At 41.1% G+C, this 14,800-nt stretch overlaps 1 long non-coding RNA gene across 1 annotated transcript in view; it reads left to right on the top strand.

Moving 5' to 3' along the window:
- The window catches only part of LOC116357671 (uncharacterized), a 30,515-nt gene extending 15,953 nt beyond the window's left edge, over nucleotides 1-14,562 (top strand). The window contains exons 2-7 of the long non-coding RNA XR_004205585.1: nucleotides 4,560-4,667; nucleotides 4,864-4,932; nucleotides 7,688-7,754; nucleotides 9,711-9,777; nucleotides 9,930-10,062; nucleotides 10,600-14,562. This is a non-coding gene — a long non-coding RNA (uncharacterized LOC116357671). The remainder of the gene's footprint in view (nucleotides 1-4,559; nucleotides 4,668-4,863; nucleotides 4,933-7,687; nucleotides 7,755-9,710; nucleotides 9,778-9,929; nucleotides 10,063-10,599) is intronic.
- Nucleotides 14,563-14,800: the final 238 nt, after the last annotated feature.

Genomic DNA, 14,800 nt, shown 5'->3' with positions numbered 1-14,800 from the left:
GCAGGGTGCGGAACACAACCTAGAGGTGGACGCTGCACCTCAACAATAAGATCCAAACATCTCAGGTCAAACACCTCCTGATGTAATCAATACTCCCCACACAAGGCCTGGTAGGGCCACCTTAAGACCTATACATCTGAAAGACTTTGTGTGAATGTAAATAATGTAAAAACATAATGTAATGGACAGTCAGAGACATTTTTTTATTTTTACCTTTATTTAACTAGGAAAGTCAGTTAAGAAAAAAATCTTACTTTCAATGACAGCCTAGGAACAGTGGGTTAACTGCCTGTTCAGGGGCAGAACGACAGATTTGTACCTTGTCACCTCAGGGGTTTGAACTTGAAACCTTCTGGTTTACTAGTCCAACGCTCTAACCACTAGGCTACCCTGCCACCCCACATGAAACAATCGTTCAGTTCAAATTCCAGTTTATTGCAGACATGGACTAAAAGCCAAAGTTAGATAGAGTCTGCCTTTCTTGTAAAAAAAATAAAAAATGTAATTAAATTAAAAAAGAGAACATGTAGCAATATTGATCAAATCACATTTTATTTGTCACATGCGCCGAATACAACAGGTAGATCTTACCGTTAAATGCTTACTTACAAGCACTTAACTGACAATGCCGTTTTAATAAAATAGAGTTAAGAAAATATTTACAAAAGAAACTAAAATAAAACATTTAAAAAATGTAATCAATTAACACAATAGAATAACAGTAATGAGGCTATATACAGGGGGTACCAGTACCGAATCAATGTGCACATAGTTGGATAGTTGAGGTAATTTTACATGTACAGTAGGTAGGGGTAAAGTGACTATGCTTAGATAATAAACAGTGAGTAGCGGCACTATAAAAACTAATGGGAGGGGTGTCAATGCAAATAGTCCGGGTGGCCATTTGATTAATTGTTCAACAGTCTATGACTTAGGTGACTGGAGTCTTTGACACTTCTTTGGGCCTTCCTCTGACAACGCCTAGTATGTACGACTGGATGGCAGGAAGCTTGGCCCCATTGATGTATTGGGCCGTACGCATTAACATCTGTAGCACCTTACGGTCAGATGCTGAGCAGTTGCCATACCAGGCAGTGATGTTAGGCATATTAATGTTACACAGGGAACTGCAATCAATTGTTACTTAGGATCTTGTTCTTGAGGTGCTGGTTAACAACATGCATAGAAAAGTTTGCTTAACTATATATTACCAGTAAAGAAAATTGACACACCTACTTATTCAAGGGTTTTTCTTAATTTTTTCTAAATTGTAGAATAATAGTGAAGACATCACAACTATGAAATAACACATATGGAATCATGTAGTAACCAAAAAAGTGTTAAATAAATCCAAATATATTTTTGATTTTATATTCTTCAAAGTAGCCACCCTTTGCCTTGATGACAGCTGTGCACACTCTTGGCATTCTCTCAACCAGCTTCACCTGGAATGCTTTTCCAATAGTTTGAAGGAGTTGCCACATATGCTGAACACTTGTTGGCTGCTTTTCCTTCACCCTGTGGTCCAACTCATCCCAAACCATCTCAATTGGGTTGAGATCGGGTGATTGTGGAGGCCAGGTCATCTGATGCAGCACTCCATCACTCTCCTTCTTGATCAAATAGCCCTTACACAGCCTGGAGGTGTGTTGGGTCCTTGTTCTGTTGAAAACAAATGATAGTCCCACTAAGCGCAAACCAGATGGGATGGTGTATCGCTGCAGAATGCTGTGGTAGCCAGGCTGGTTAAGTGTGCCTTGAATTCTAAATAAATCAGTGTCACCAGCTCATGTTTCTTGACCTAAGCAAGTCTCTTCTTATTATTGGTATCCTTTAGGAGTGGTTTCTTTGCAGCAATTTGACCATGGAGGCCTGATTCACGCAGTCTCCTCTGAAATGTTGATGTTGAGATGTGTCTGTTACTTGAACTCTGTGAAGCATTTATTTGGGCTGCAATTTCTGAAGCTGGTAACTCAAATTAACTTATCTTATGCAGCAGAGGTAACTCTTACTTTCACGTGGCGGTCCTCATGAGAGCCAGTTTCATCATAGCGCTTGACGGTTTTTGCGACTGTTCTTGGAATCATCCGGATTGAGTGACCTTCGTGTCTTAAAGTAATGGACTGTTGTTTCTCTTTGCTTATTTGAGCTGTTCTTGCCATAATATGGACTCGGTCATTTACCAAATAGGGCTATCTTCTGGAGACCAACCCTACCTTGCCACAACACAACTGATTGGCTCAAATTAACTAAGAAGGAAAGAAATCCCACAGATGAACTTTTAAAAAGGCACACTTGTTAATTGAAATGCATTCCAGGTGACTACCTCAAGAAGCTGGTTGAGAGAATTCCAGGAGTGTGCAAATATGTCATAGTGGCTACTTTGAAGAATCAGATATCAGATATAAATCATGAATATGAATCAGATATAAAATATATGTTGATTTGTTTAACACTTTTATGGTTACTATATGATTCCATATGTGCTATTTCATAGTTTTGATTTCTTCACTATTATTTTACAATGTAGAAAATAGTAAAAATAAAGAAAAACCTTGGAATGAGTAGGTGTGTCCAAACGTTTGATTAGTACTGTATATATTTGTCTATCGCGACTACAACACAAAGCATATTGAAGCGGGTTCAAACTGCACACTACTTGCACACCTATTCAGGTGGACAAGATTTAGCTAGAGATGGGTTGAAACTAAAGCCTGCACATTGTGCACCCTGTGTAAAGGGAATTGTTAAGACCTGTCACACACATACTAAACTATCATGTCAATCATGTTGTAAACTACTGTCCCAACCATATCATTATGTACTGTAGAATAATTCACGGTTCACTCTAATTATTTTGTCCCAACTCTACTACTGAGCATGCACTCACAAACACACACAAACACACCATCTCGAGAGGTGGTCTGAGTTCGGTTTGCTTGAATTCCGCGGTCCGGTTCCCTTTTTTAGGGCAATATGAACACAAAGCTCCCCAGTTGATACCCTCACCACACACTAGACTACTGCAACACCATTTCCCCTGACATAACCCCTCACATTGGTGCCACAAATGAGAGAAGAAGATCATGTGCAGGTTTGCAGAAAAAAATGTGTGCTGTTTTTGGATATTGATTAGCAATTGTCAAGGATGCATAGAAATTCCAAAATATGTGTGGAGTTTTCAGTACAGATGATTTGTTTTCAATATGTGATCTATCGGCTAATAGAGCTTCATAAGCTGTTTATTGATGGTGGGATTTGAATAGTCTGAGAAGACAACATATTTGGTGAGAATCACAACATAGAATAGATTTTGTACCCTAACTCAATTCTATTCTAGGGGCAGTAACCAAGATTGGGTGTACAATTTTCAATTACAAGCATTATTTAATCTGCAGTTATTCTTATGATATTTATTCTGTTACCAATAATATTGACATGTTAATAGTATCTTATGATTACAATTACTGTCTTTTAACTAAATGCAATCTATTAACTTCCAAAATGTACAGTTGATGTCGGAAGTTTACATACACCTTAGCCACAATTCCTGACATTTAATCCTAGTAAAAATTCCCTGTCTTAGGTCAGTTAGGATTATCACTTTATTTTAAGAATGTGAAATGTCAGAATAATAGTAGAGAGAATTATTTCTTTCAGCTTTTATTTCTTTCATCACATTCCCAGTGGGTCAGAAGTTTACATACACTCAATTAGTATTTGTTAGTATTGCCTTTAAATTGTTTAACTTGGGTCAAATGTTTCGGGTAGCCTTCCACAAGCTTCCCACAATATGTTGGGTGAATTTTGGCCCATTCCTCCTGACAGATCTGGTGTAACTGAATCAGGTTTGTAGGCCTCCTTGCTCGCACATGTTTTGTCAGTTCTGCCGACAAATTTTGTATGGGATTGATGTCAGGCCTTTGTGATTGCCACTCCAATACCTTGACTTTGTTATCCTTAAGCCATTTTGCCACAACTTGGGGTCTATATCCATTTGGAAGACCCATTTGCGACCAAGCTTTAAATTCCTGACTGATGTCTTGAGATGTTGCTTCAATATATCCACATAATTTTCCATCCTCATGTAGCCATCTATATTGTGAAGTGCACCAGTCCCTCCTGCAGCAAAGCACTCCCACAACATGATGCTGCCACCCACGTTGGGATGGTGTTCTTCGGCTTGCAAGCATCCCCCTTTTTCCTCCAAACATAACAATGGTCATTATGGCCAAACAGATCTATTTTTGTTTCATCAGACCAGAGGACATTTCTCCAAAAAGTACGATATTTGTCCTCATGTGCAGTTGCAAACCGTAGTCTGGCTTTTATATGGCGTTTTTGGAGCAGTGGCTTCTTTCTTGCTGAGTGGCCTTTCAGGTTAAGTCGATATAGGACTCGTTTTACTCTGGATATAGATACTTTTGTACCTGTTTCCTCCAGTATCTTCACAAGGCCTTTTGCTGTTGTTCTGGGATTGATTTGCACTTTTCGCACCAAAGTACGTTCATGTTTATTGCTCCATTCCATTTGTACTTTTATTTACTTCCTTTCTCCAGAGCTGCCCAGACAACATGGCAGAGTTGGTATAGTGACGGGAGGCATCAGTGGAATCTGCTTTGAGACCGCAAGACACATGGCCAGCCTGGGGGCACACTTTATCATAGGTAGGCCTACAGTAACACAACATACTGTACTCTACAGGCCTACCTGTGTGAATGTATTATTCCTAACATAGTTCAGGTGCATGTTTGTGCGTGTGTCTCTCCCTCTCTCTCTCTCTCTCTCTGAGTGTTTACTGGGTGTGTTTAATTAGGAGTTTAAATACCTCAGTATCCTCTCTTCCCTCTTTTCTCTCTCTAGCTGGACAGCAGGAGTGGGAGGGTGTGTCTGCTGTGAAGAGGATTCGTGAGGAGAACAGAGAGGCCAAAGGTCACAGTCCACACAACCCTGTTTGGTTTTGTGTCTCCTTGGCTCTGGATATTACTGATTGGCTGGAGAGTGAACACACCTTTTCAAAGAGAGAAATCATTCCCTAGTTATAAGACAGAATGACCCTCTGCTCCAGTGCGTCACATCAGTTAGAGGTAGAGAGGGCATCATTGAAGTAGATTTCCAGGCTGGGACTGTTGCAGGATCGATTTCTCTTTGTTAAGACTAAGAGGCAGGCGTTGAGGGGTGTTCGGGAATGGGGGAGGGGGGGGGGGGGGGTTCAGCGTGACAGTGCTCCGATTGATGGGGGTGAGTTGGGAGGGGGAGGAAGTGGAGGGAGGTGAGCAGCATCTAGCTCTGTCCTCTGAATGACAATGTGCCGATGGGGCGATGAGGTGGGGGTAGGGAGGAGTGTATGCACTTGCATGCGCGTGCATGTTTCTGAATGACAATCTGACAGAAGGTTTATTATTATGTGAGGAAAGAGCTTCTCACCAAATGTCCTTTAGCTCCTTTGTGTGTGTGTGTGTGTGTGTGTGTGTGTGTGTGTGTGTGTGTGTGTGTGTGTGTGTGTGTGTGTGTGTGTGTGTGTGTGTGTGTGTGTGTGTGTGTGTGTGTGTGTGTGTGTGTGTGTGTGTGTGTGTGTGTGTGTGTGTGTGTGTGTGTGTGTGTGTGTGTGTTTGTGCATGCACGCTCCCTTACAAAAAAACTAGTGAAGTTTCACATGTACATTTTTCATGTGTTTTTCCCTCATGACCTTGCCTAGCTTCAGATGAAAACCATTTGTGGGATGCAGGGTGTTATGTTGATGGAATTAATGTGGCAAAACTTGCAACTGATAAAAAGGCAGAGAAATTAAAGGCCAGGGGAAATTGCAGGAAAAGGAGAGGCGTTTTATATAATTGTATTATAAAAATATTTTACAATTACAGTGGCAAGAAAAAGTATGTGAACCCTTTGGAATTACCTGGATTTCTGCATAAATTGGCCATCAAATTTGATCTGCTCTTTATCTAAGTCACAACAATAGACAAACACAGTGTGCTTAAACTAATGTATTTTTCTTGTCTATATTGAATACATCATTTAAACATTCACAGTGTAGGTTGGGGAAAGTATGTGAACCCTGGAGTCTGGAGTCCATTCAGTGAGACGAGATTGGAGATGTTGGTTAGAGCTGCCTTGCCCTATAAAAAACTCACAAAATTTGAGTTTGCTATTCACAAGAAGCATTGCCTGATGTGAACCATGCCTCGAACAAAAGAGATCTCAGAAGACCTAAGATTAAGAATTGTTGACTTGCATAAAGCCGGAAAGGTTTACAAAAGTATCTCTAAAAGCCTTGATGTTCATCAGTCCACGGTAAGACAAATTGTCTGTAAATGGAGAAAGTTCAGCACTGTTGCTACTCTCTCTAGGAGTGGCCGTCCTGCAAAGATGACTGCAAGAGCACAGCGCAGAATGCTCAATGAGGTTAAGAAGAATCCTAGAGTGTCAGCTAAAGACTTACAGAAATCTCTGGAAGATGCAAACATCTCTGTTGACGAGTGTACAATACATAAAACACTAAACAAGAATGGTGTTCATGGGAGGACACCACGGAAGAAGCCACTGCTGTCCAAAAAAAACATTGCTGCACGTCTGAAGTTTGCAAAAGTGCACCTGGATGTTCCACAGCACTATTGGAAAAATATTCTATGGACAGATGAAACTACAGTTGAGTTGTTTGGAAGGATCACACAACACAATGTGTGGAGAAAAAAAGGCACAGCACAGCACAGCAACACCAAAACCTCATCTCAACTGTAAAGTATGGTGGAGGGAACATCGTGGTTTGGGGCTGCTTTGCTGCCTCAGGGCCTGGACAGCTTGCTATCAACGACGGAAAAATGAATTCCCAAGTTTATCAAGACATTTTGAAGGAGAATGTTAGGCTATTTGTCCGCCAATTGAAGCTCATCAGAAGCTGGGTGATGCAACAGGACAATGACCCAAAAGAGAGGTAAATCAACAACAGAATGGCTTGAACAGAAGAAAATACACCTTCTGGAGTGGCCCAGTCAGAGTCCTGACCTCAACCCAATTGAGATGCTGTGGCATGACCTCAAGAGTGCAGATCACACCAGACATCTAAAGAATATTGCTGAACTGAAAAGGTTTTGTAAAGAGGAATGATCCAAAATTCCTCCTGACCGTTGTGTAGGTCTGATCCACAACTACAGAACACGTTTGGTTGAGGTTATTGCTGCCAAAGGAGGGTCAGCCAGTTATTAAATCCAAGGGTTCACATACTTTTTCCACCCTGCACTGTGAATGTTTACACGGTGTGTTCAATAAAGACATGAAAACGTATAATTGTTTGTGTGATTAGTTGAAGCAGACTGTGTTTGTCTATTGTTGTGACCTAGATGAAAATCAGATCAAACTTTATGACTAATTTATGCAGATATCCTGGTATTTCCAAAGGGTTTACATACTTTTTCTTGCCACTGTAATTGGCTCTCGCTTTTAATGATTTCCTTGTCATGTTTTCGTATCATTACTTTTGAGTTTATGTTTTGCTTTTAATATCATTGTTTTTGTTTGCAATACAAAGAATATTGTTTCCGACTTCAGTTGTTTTGCTTGGTATTAATGGCACAAAAGTAACTCACGCTATAGGATTGCACCATATAATAACACTATGACTCTATTAAAGGTGTTTAAAGCAGCAATCCTTCATTGAAACATTAACAAAGTGTTTTCCCCGCCACAGTTCTGTAAACAGCTGAGAGATGAGTGTAACGGCTGTTGGAAGGAGTGGAGGACCAAGGTGCAGCGTGGTACGTGTTCATCTTTATTATTGGAACTGAACACTGATGAACCAAAATAACAAAGGGAATGAACAAAAACCAAAACAGTTCTATCTGGTGCAGAAAGACACAAAACAGAAAACAACTACCCACAAAACCCATGTGGGAAAAAGCTACCTAAGTATGGTTCTCAATCAGAGACAACGATAGACAAGCTGCCTCTGATTGAGAACCACACCCGGCCAAACAAAGAAATACAAAACATAGAAAATGAACATAGAATGCCCACCCTAGTCACACCCTGGCCTAACCAAAATAGAGAATAAAAGCCTCTCTATGGCCAGGGAGGGACAATGAGGCTGTAGCAATGCAACCACTCTCAAATCCATAGACTACACTATGGATGCAAGGACTGACAAGCCATGATATCAAAATTATAGTTTTAATCATGTTTTTAGGCTATAAAATTATTCAGCCCCCTTAAGTTAATACTTTGTAGCGCCACCTTTTGCTGCGATTACAGCTGTAAGTCGCTTGGGGTATGTCTCTATCAGTTTTGCACATCGAGAGACTGAACATTTTTCCCATTCCTCCTTGCAAAACAGCTCGAGCTCAGTGAGGTTGGATGGAGAGCATTTGTGAACAGCAGTTGACTTGGCCATTCTAACACCTGGATATGTTTATTTTTGAACCATTCCATTGTAGATTTTGCTTTATGTTTTGGATCATTGTCTTGTTGGAAGACAAATCTCCATCCCAGTCTCAGGTCTTTTGCAGACTCCATCAGGTTTTCTTCCAGAATGGTCCTGTATTTGGCTCCATCCATCTTCCCATCAATTTTAACCATCTTCCCTGTCCCTGCTGAAGAAAACAGGCCCAAACCATGATGCTGCCACCACCATGTTTGACAGTGGGGATGGTGTGTTCAGGGTGATGCGCTGTGTTGCTTTTACGCCAAACATAACATTTTGCATTGTTGCCAAAAAGTTCCATTTTGGTTTCATCTGACCAGAGCACCTTCTTCCACATGTTTGGTGTGTCTCCCAGGTGGCTTGTGGCAAACTTTAAACAACACTTTTTATGGATATCTTTAAGAAATGGCTTTCTTCTTGCCACTCTTCCATAAAGGCCAGATTTGTGCAATATACGACTGATTGTTGTCCTATGGACAGAGTCTCCCACCTCAGCTGTAGATCTCTGCAGTTCATCCAGAGTGATCATGGGCCTCTTGGCTGCATCTCTGATCAGTCTTCTCCTTGTATGAGCTGAAAGTTTAGAGGGACGGCCAGGTCTTGGTAGATTTGCAGTGGTCTGATACTCCTTCCATTTCAATATTATCGCTTGCACAGTGCTCCTTGGGATGTTTAAAGCTTGGGAAATCTTTTTGTATCCAAATCCGGCTTTAAACTTCTTCACAACAGTATCTCGGACCTGCCTGGTGTGTTCCTTGTTCTTCATGATGCTCTCTGCGCTTTTAACGGACCTCTGAGACTATCACAGTGCAGGTGCATTTATACGGAGACTTGATTACACACAGGTGGATTGTATTTATCATCATTAGTCATTTAGGTCAACATTGGATCATTCAGAGATCCTCACTGAACTTCTGGAGAGAGTTTGCTGCACTGAAAGTAAAGGGGCTGAATAATTTTGCACGCCCAATTTTTCAGTTTTTGATTTGTTAAAAAAGTTTGAAATATCCAATAAATGTCGTTCACTTCATGATTGTGTCCCACTTGTTGTTGATTCTTCACAAAAAAATACAGTTTTATATCTTTATGTTTGAAGCCTGAAATGTGGCAAAAGTTCGCAAAGTTCAAGGGGGCCGAATACTTTCGCAAGGCACTGTATATACTGTTGAATATACTGTTGAAAATTAGATGGTGCATCTCAAGAGATTTCATCCTGCAACATTTCTAATAAATAAATAAGTATGTGTGTGTAGTGTATTTAAGTGACTGCTCTGTGCGTGTTTTCTGTACTCAGTGGTGTTTGAGCAGTTGGATTTGGCGTTTTTGCTGTCAGTAAGGCAATTCATCAAGACATTCAAGAGGTGGGGCCTACTGCTGCACATGACACTCATATGCACATGCGCACTCGCAGGCACACACACATAAACACACTCCACCTCTCCTTATTTCTTCCCACTCCCACTTTTCTCAACATCTTTCTCTGCTTCTCTTATTTTTGTCCCACCTGCAACAGAGGCTGAATAGAAGAGGGTTCCCAGCGAGCTCATGTGCAGTGGACCCTGGGATGGTCGACACGTCGCTCTACCGCCCCCCCCCCCCCCCCCGGTCGTCTTGCACAGACAGCCATCACACGCCTACTCTTTAGGGTACACACATACTAATCCAGTATCTAAAAAAAAGAGAGGACATAAGTGATAATTCCCCAAACTAACTTGAGCATCACTGACACTACTGTCAAAGTTTTCAGAAGAAATCTGAATGATTTATTCAAGATGCTAATTACAGAATAAGTATCTTAAAATGTGTCCTGTGGCATTTCACTAAGTCAGTATATAGGCAAAGTTAGGCAGAGAGAGAGAACTTGTCAAGCTTAAGAGGGAAAATTCTGAATGCATAAATCATTATCCCATAACTCTCAAACACACACACACACACACACACACACACACACACACACACACACACACACACACACACACACACACACACACGTGTTTCATCTGAAAATGTAGTTCTAAAACATTTGATGGTTTGCTTACTAAGCAGTGGTTGTTTATTTTAGTGGGGTTATTTTAGAATGTGTTGCATTTTTTACATCATTACTTGGCTTGGAGACACTGTTAATGTCTGGAGGATGGGATGGTGTGTGTGTAACATTCTGACAGTGTTTGTTGTGTCCCCAGAGCCCGTCCCAGGGAGCGTCTATGGTCCTCTACACTGCTCTGTCTCCGTGTCTGGAAGGGGAGAGAGGGGGCTACTGGAGCAACGGACGCACAGAGATGTCAACACCAAACACCTACCACCCCAGGCTCCAGCTCAGCCTCTGGGACTTCAGCTGCAGACTAGTGAGCTTGCAGGAGCAGCACCAACCATGACCCCTGACCTCTAACCCCTGAGCTCTTAGTCCATGACCCTGACACCATCACTGTATGGCTGAGACCCAACACCTCATCTGTCATCCTGCCATTATCTTTGTTTTCACAATCTCCTTACCGCCAGACTGTGATTGTGTGTGTTTCTGGGCACAGTATGTATGTGTGTGTGTGTCTTTCAGTGTGCACTGTTTGTGTGTTTGGTTTGTATGCATCAGTGGCGGTTCTAGCTTGTATGGCTCACTGGGCGAACCCCCCCTTCAGCACGCCCCCCCCTAAAAAAACACAATTCTGTACTTTTATTCAGACATTTGGAACAACGCAAATAAATAATCATAATTTAAAACTATATAAATATAAAAAATATATACAGCAATAGGATGCATAAATATCAAAAAGAAGTAACAAAGACAAATAGAAACAATTTTGTGTTGATTTGGCACTTGAACATCGTCCCATTACCCATCCCCCAACACTGTTAACCAAGAGTCAAGATTAAACCAATTCACCTTGGTGGTGTGCAGACTGGTTTATATCATTCTTAACGATTTAGCACAAACCAGAAAAAAATGCAACAATATGTCTGTGAAACTGTGGTTATTTATGATGGTTTATTTGGTATACTTTCGTAGTGTGACCGATTTTACTAATTGCATTAGTACTGTACAGAGTTAGAGGTGCGCTATTTGATAGATTCCCTCACTCCCCCTACCTCTGGCTTCCAGTGGGGAGACCTGAGGTCAACCTACCCCCGCCCCCTTCCCATCTCGTACTTCTGAGTGGGAGACCTTCCCAGGCAGTAACCTGTCTAGCTCACAAACTAGAATCAGGCCACCCACTCCGACAAGGTTAATTAACCCACAGTCCCACACGGTGACATGATATCATTGACATGACGTGCAAATAAGCGATAGAAAACCGGTCGCGCAAATGTCACCATTACGTTTTTTTTGTGTGGGCGTCCCGTGCCACCAAGGGTGGCTGCCCATGTCACCTGTACCTAAATCCGCCACTGGTATGCATCAATAAAACGGCTGTACAACTGAAACCAATACGGATGAATGTGGCGGTGAGAGCGGGAAAGAGAGACAGAGAGTGAGAGAGATTCTTCCTCTGTGGTGTTTCATCTTGTCTCGCTGCTGCTACCTCATTTTCCCTTGCTCCCAGTGCATGTGGGAGGTAGATTTCCCAGTGGAAATTATGCAAAGTGAAGACAAAGACAAACAGACGCACACACACACACATAACCACCTGTGCAACCAAGCACAGACTTATCGAAACAATCAAGTCACACTCTCATGGCCAGGGGCGGACTGGGACCAGAAATTGGCCCTGGAGTTTCAAACACAATGGCCCATTTTATTAATTGAGGCCCCCATTATTAGCCAGATAATGCTAATTTTGACCAAAAAACCCAAGTTAGCCCAATGTGCTAAAAACGGACCAGCCAGTCTTCCCCCTGCTCATGGCCAAACCATACCCACTGTGATTTATCTACCAACAGTGCTCTGATTTACAGGCTTATATCAAACTAGCTTCCTTTATATGACACACACATTCCCACAGAAACTAGTATATCAGGACCACACATTCCCACAGAGACTAGTATATCAGGACAGGGGATAACTACAGACTCTGTGTGTAACCTTCCTTTACTTTACCCTTCCAGTCTCCTAGGGGCTGATTCCAACATAGGAAGTGTACGCCTTTCTTACGCACGCCTTTCAGACTTACCTTATGAAGGTGTGTAACAGGCTTTGCAGGCGTGGTTCCCTTGCACACGCTAAATAAATATATTTAAACTGCTGAAAAACCTCTCAATTGCTGGCCAACAGAATTTCTCATGGTGTTTTCATAGCGTTTTCAGTACATTTATCTAAAGACATTCTTTTAAATGTGTTCACTAGAATATATGGAAAGAATGGGTCAGTATATTAGGGATCAATAGAAGAAAGCTATGTAGGCCTAAATTCATTCGTCTCTTTTTCATCACCAATTGGTAAATAAAAAAATACTCTTGTATTATTTAGGGTTAGGAAAGTATTTATGAATAATAAAATAACATTTGGAGAGCCTTTACGCACTAAATATATTTGTTGATTCATCCTGAAATTTGCCATATATTTAATTGTTCAATTCATGAAATATTGTTCAGGAACAACCGCAACAAACGTGATGATGCAAAATGTAAGGAAACGAACACAAGTGAAAGTTATACATGTATGTGGGTATAACTGACGGTGGAACCAATTGTAAAAAAATACAGTGAAAAGTCTGACCATATAATTCAAACTCTAGACATCATAAATCAACTTGGTAGGTTTGGCGCTATACGTTCATTTGCACATGGCTATAGAGGCCTATAGTTTGGGTCTCCAAATGTCATCCTTGTAAGTTATAAGGACAGCATTTCATAAACTGCACCGTGGAAAAGGTGATATGTTGATATGCTTCAGTTTGCTGCCATACTGTAGTACTGGTTTCACATTTGTTTTCAGCAATCATAAGGTAAAATAGATCAAAAACAATTGTCATTTATATTTACTCATTTACCTAACTTAAAAAAAAAATACAGTGCATGGAGAATGGCGTTATTTAGATTGGAAAAAATAAAGTCGTTTCTTGACCTTAATCGTCGTTTCATCACTCGTAAAGGTGGTGGAATTATGAGGGAATTAAGTCAAGAATACAGCGTTTCTGTCGACACACCTCCACCCCACTTGAATTTCTTTGATCTCCGCCCCACTTGAATTTCTTTGATCTCCACCCCAAAGGAATAGTGGGTGAATAGCATGATATTTCATGCTTAAATTCAAGGTCAGAATAATCGTGAAGAGAAAAGTGCATAACAAGAGAATAAGGTTCCATTTACGCGCATTTAGCTCGGTCGGAATCCCCCTACTGAACACAAGGTTCATGTCTTCCAGAGAGGTGTGTGAGTGTGTAGCTGTCAGACTGCATGCGCTTTGGGTTGATTATTCTGGGTAGGGTCAGGTTAGTTTGGACTAAACCAAGGTTATCTGCTGTATATCTCATTGGGCCAACAGAGTACTTTGCAATAGGGTGCCATTTTGTACACAGACCATATAATACACCCTTAGGGTTTCTATTAAATGGTTCTGTCCCAGTCGGATGGGAAAACACACAGGGCTCCACTCAATCAAACACAGTAGTCCTACAGTCCATGGTCAAATGAATCACAGAATGTTTCTGAAAACATAACTTTATTCCCAGCTGTGAGAATCCCATCACAGGCACATGTAGATGATTCCAGATTTTAAAATAAGAAGTGTGTGTTTGCAGAAGTTTGTATGAACATCACCATGATGTGTTTGATTGAATTCCAGACTGTTGACATACGGAGGGGGCTACAGGAGAATATACAAGATATTGATCATGTTGATTTAAAATGTGCAAAATATATTTTGGTTGAAAATGTATCTCTTGCTTTGCTGTGCCTGAACTCCCTCAAATGTAGAATTCGACTGAATTTCCATGTAATTTAGCTGTAGTAAAACTGAACTGTCTTGTCTTGTTATTGTCATATTTCTGTAAAAACCTTTGATAAACAGTGGTCTGCTGTTTGAGAAGTATGAAGACCTTATACCTGCAGGAGAAAGACTACTGTTCACTATGAAGACTGTGTCATATGGAGATTATGGTTAGTGTGAATATGGAGGTCAGTGTTTGTCAATATGAAGAGTATTTTTATGTGGTTGTGATGTTCTCCTCCTTTTCTACCACCCAAAACCTCAATAAACATTTCATTGTGCCACTCCACTGTTGAGCCTGCTCTTTAATGCTGTGTCTGTGTGTGTGTGTGTGTGTGTGTGTGTGTGTGTGTGTGTGTGTGTGTGTGTGTGTGTGTGTGTGTGTGTGTGTGTGTGTGTGTGTGTGTGTGTGTGTGTTTGTGTGTGTGTGTGTAGGAATGTCTGATGTTCACCATGAGAGACATCTATTCAATCCGTATTGAGGAAGTTCAATGTTACAGCGTGATTGAAATTTAAAGTCA

The sequence above is a fragment of the Oncorhynchus kisutch genome, linkage group LG26 (genome assembly GCF_002021735.2).
Source record: "Oncorhynchus kisutch isolate 150728-3 linkage group LG26, Okis_V2, whole genome shotgun sequence".
NCBI classification, from domain to species: Eukaryota; Metazoa; Chordata; class Actinopteri; order Salmoniformes; family Salmonidae; genus Oncorhynchus; species Oncorhynchus kisutch.
This window is presented reverse-complemented; position numbering and strand designations above follow the sequence as displayed.